General features: G+C 49.4%; 1 protein-coding gene across 2 annotated transcripts in view; it reads right to left on the reverse strand.

Annotated features, from left to right (window-relative positions):
• Window positions 1–3,359, reverse strand: part of ARHGEF10 (Rho guanine nucleotide exchange factor 10) — a 110,363-nt gene extending 107,004 nt beyond the window's left edge. The window contains exon 1 of one of the 2 annotated variants that reach the window (XM_077309355.1): window positions 2,956–3,359. The gene's annotated coding sequence lies outside the window, so the exon portion shown is untranslated. The remainder of the gene's footprint in view (window positions 1–2,955) is intronic. The other variant, XM_077309345.1, reaches the window with a different exon arrangement.
• Window positions 3,360–4,020: the final 661 nt, after the last annotated feature.

Below are 4,020 nucleotides of genomic sequence, written 5' to 3' on the forward strand. Positions count from 1 at the left end.
GGACCGAACGACCCTTTCACAGGGGTCGCGGCAGTTTGGCCAGGGGTGGGGCACCATCCGCACAACAGCCTTGTGGGGTAGATAGAGATAGAGTGTTCATCTGCCTGGAGCAGCAAAAAACAGCGAGATTGGCATGGTGGGACAAGAGGCAGAGCTGAACTGAGAAACCTTGGGGAAAAAACGATTTATACACAGTCATGAACAATCGATCTTCACGCCACTGGTTGGTTTCCATTTAATTTCTGTGAAAGAACACTTGCATAATTTTGTGGTTGGGGTCACCACAGCATGAGAAACTGTATTAAAGGGTTGCGGCATTAGGAAGATTGAGAACCACTGTTCTATCCCAACCTTGTAAAAGCATTGTCTTTCAACTACAAGATCGGTCCTTTTCAAATCAGCCCGATTCAAATGTATTCTTATATCATGTGGGCTCCTCATGCAAGCACCATCTTTGAATAAATGGGCCACTAGACCTACAAATCAAAACAAACTCTTGGTTGTACAGAAAAGCCTCAACCAAGTCCCCTGCATACATGTTGGGCAAGCCCCAGTTTCAGCCCTATCAGCTCTCCCTCAGCAGCTGTATATACACCATTCACGTGCTCCCAAATCCAACTTCTAGGCTAGCTATTTACCCCTGGGAAGTTTCAGGATCTTCCCAAAAGGTTGTATTCTTAACCAAAGAACTCAGAACTACTTTAATTGATTACTAAAAGTCCTCCACTCTCCCTCTGCCTTTCTTTTGCCTGTCCCATCCCACAGAATCGTTCTGTATGATGCTTCACATCCCTCACCCAGAAAGGATTTGTTCTTAAACACATCCTCATCATGTCCTTGTCAGTTGTTCTAGCCAAGCAACAGGAGCACATACGCTCCTCAGTTTGATCCTCAGTTCGAATGGTATGTTGCTTGCATCAAATATTAGATAAATCTCTGAAACTCTGCCCAGCCAGCCCTGGATTCCTCTGAGTAACTAATTCTATCTCAGTAGATATCTTCTGTACAAAGGCTGCTTTTTCTTTTCTCCAAGCCTTAATGACATAATTATCATTCTGGCAGTTCCTCAACAATTTTGAAGGGAGAAATAAAGCGATGACTGATCAAATGGCATTCTAACAGAGAATCTTCAGTTCCATCAAGAAGCTATACAAACAAACAGGATTAGCACCTTTCCCATTTTCAGTTGTCAAAAGCAGAATGCATCCACAAATTTGGTTCGGCAAAAAGCTGTGTGCTTCAACAAGTTACAAGCAAGCCTTTTGATAGTGCTTAGAGCCTGCATCTGAAATCCTGAAATATACACATGACCCTCCATAATGGAAGTTTCCCAAATTTTATCTGTACAGAACTATTAGAGTGGTCTGTAGAAAGGGTATAGCCAAGGGAGTGAGCAGAGAATCCAAACATCCCTGGTTCATGCCCTGTCTCAGACATCAATGTATCAGGCAGATTTAGGAAAACCACTCTCTCAGTTTCACAAATACATTGACTTTAAAGATCCAGTCTACTTGCTGATAAGTATCAGTGTCTGCAAAACGTTCTGGACATTCTCAAAATATTAACTAGATACGGGAAGAACAGAGTTTATGAAGAAAAAGGACGTCATGTTATACTTGGCTGGTCAGAACAAGTTGCTAAGGGGCTGTGAAGCTTTGAATCATTTTTCTTCTCAAACTGAAACTGGACAAATGTGAGAGTGCATGTCCTCCTGTCATTTGGGTCAAGATTTGCAAATGGAAGGAGCTATTAAAACACCTTTTATTCAGTGATTTATGATCCAAAATTGCAAACACATTTTTCTGAGCACAGATAACTATGCCAGTATAAACAAAATAATACAATTGTCTTCAAGCAATCCTCTCCAGCCCTGGGGTCCTGCCAGGCTGCCAGTCCTCTCTCTCCCTCTCTTTTTATGGGACCTGCTGCTTGCATTGGCAGCAAGGGTACCAAACCACCTGCCCCTCTTTGCATGCAAGCTGATGGCAGGGCAAGAGAGCTTTATTCTTTACTATGGTATACCTCCCATTGTTTAGTCTGTGTCCCTTATCCCTAGTGGGTCTGCTGCTGGCCTTGACACTAGAGAGATTACAGCCAATCTGGTTCACATGCTTGCGATTTAGAGTCCCATGCACCCACCTGGGATTCAAGGTCTGGTTGAAGGCCGCTGACCTACAGCAACTGAACTGCAGCTTTCAGCAAGTCCATGAACACGAACCCGAGATGGGACTTTAGAGATTTCGGCCACAGTGCATTTCTGAGGAGCACACACTGGGTTGTGGCCAAGAGGACTGTGCTTGCGACTGAAGCGTAAAAAAATTATTTGTTTACTCAGTTATTAATTTAAAAAACAACAGCTACTCCACTACAAAGGCAAGGAACAAATGTTTTAATTAAGCAGCCAAGCCAACAATGCTCAGCCACGAAAACAGGTTTTCTTTCAGGTCCATTTCTGGAGAGAACTGCTGAGCAAACAAAACGCCGCGGAGTTCTCTGACGCTGACATCTGTACTGTGCGCTTGCATGAATTTTTGTACCATGACACCACCAGCTTCTGGATCCAAAAGTGCCTACACACCCACTCACGGCCCATGAATCACTGCTCCACGGCGGGAGGGGGGGGGAGGGAGAGGGAAACGATGAGGGGAAGGCTTGCAAATACAAAACGCACCTTAACCACCACCACCACACACACACACACACACCCCCCGCAGGAGGCAAGAGCCCACGCTCGGACCCAAGCGACTGCTGACGAGACTCCTCAGGCACCAGCCTCCCAAAGGATGCCACCGGCGCAGGGACACAACAGCGGGGACTCAGCCCGCCAGGCACGTCACTAAACTTTCTCCTCCACAACCCGGACCCCGCCGCCCCCCCCCAAAAAAAAACCCAAATCCGCAAAGCTCTTTCCCATCCGAGCTGCCCTCCAGAGCCGCGCGCGCAGCCTGTCCTCACCATCCAGCGAGCACGCGCTTGACTCCGCGCAGAGCCCGGCCGTGCAGGTCACCTTCGGGCGGCGGCTCCCGCGGTCTCCTGGGCTACCGACGCTGCTGCAGCTGCCTTCGCCGCCCCCTTGCAAAGCACCGCGGCGCAGCCTTTCGCGCCCCGCAGGGCAGCCTGTCGAGCGAGCACGCAGCCGAGCACCTCAACAGGCCCGCGATTGGAGGGCCGGCGGGGCAATGCCGCTCCGCCGTTGGCTCCTGCGGCTGCCAGTCTCTGCGGCTGAAGAGGCGCGCGGAGAGAGGCGAAAAGCCTTTCGGGGTCCTCCCTCCCCTCTCTCCACGCAGGCACCGCATTCCTGGAGGCCCACGTGACGGGTCCTCCCCAGGGCTCCCCTTTGTACAGCTGGGCCGCGCGGCGGGGGACCGGGCGGGGAGAGGGGGAGAGAGAGAGAGAGAGAGAGAGAGAGAGAGAGAGAGAGAGAGAGAGAGAGAGAGAGAGAGAGAGGAGGGAGGGCGGGCGGGCCGCGCGGCAGGCAGGCGTCTCCTGGGTGCCCGCACTCAACGGGAGCAGACTTGTGATGCGCAAGAAGCGGGGGCTGAGGGAAGGTGCCTGTGTGCTCGCGCGGATGTGTATAAATAAATAAATAAAAATACATTTTGTGTGTGCGTGTGTGTATATTTTTGGTTTATTTATTTAATTTCTGTCCCTCCCTCCCGTAAGGCTCAGGGCGGTTTACATAAAACATAGGGGATGCATTGTAACCGTAACAATAATCATAACAGTAACAACGACAGTAAGACCTAGTACCGAACAATACTTTGACAATTAACAATACAATAGGACTTTTTAAAACAGAGCCCGTAAGGGGGGGAGGGGGTCAGTTGGGTTCAGGATGTGGAAAGATTTCTGCAATATCTGGGGGGGGCAGCTGAATGCCTTGTGGAGGAGCTCCCTTTTACAGCTCCCAAATCCCAGTGGTGCTGTTTTCCATGCATTTCCTAGTAGCCTTTCCTATTAGCATTTTAGGAGGGGGGGGGACATTCCCACTGGAAGCCTTCCTTCCCAGAGTAAACAGTA

Source organism: Paroedura picta, chromosome 1, assembly GCF_049243985.1.
Source record: "Paroedura picta isolate Pp20150507F chromosome 1, Ppicta_v3.0, whole genome shotgun sequence".
NCBI lineage: Eukaryota > Metazoa > Chordata > Lepidosauria > Squamata > Gekkonidae > Paroedura > Paroedura picta.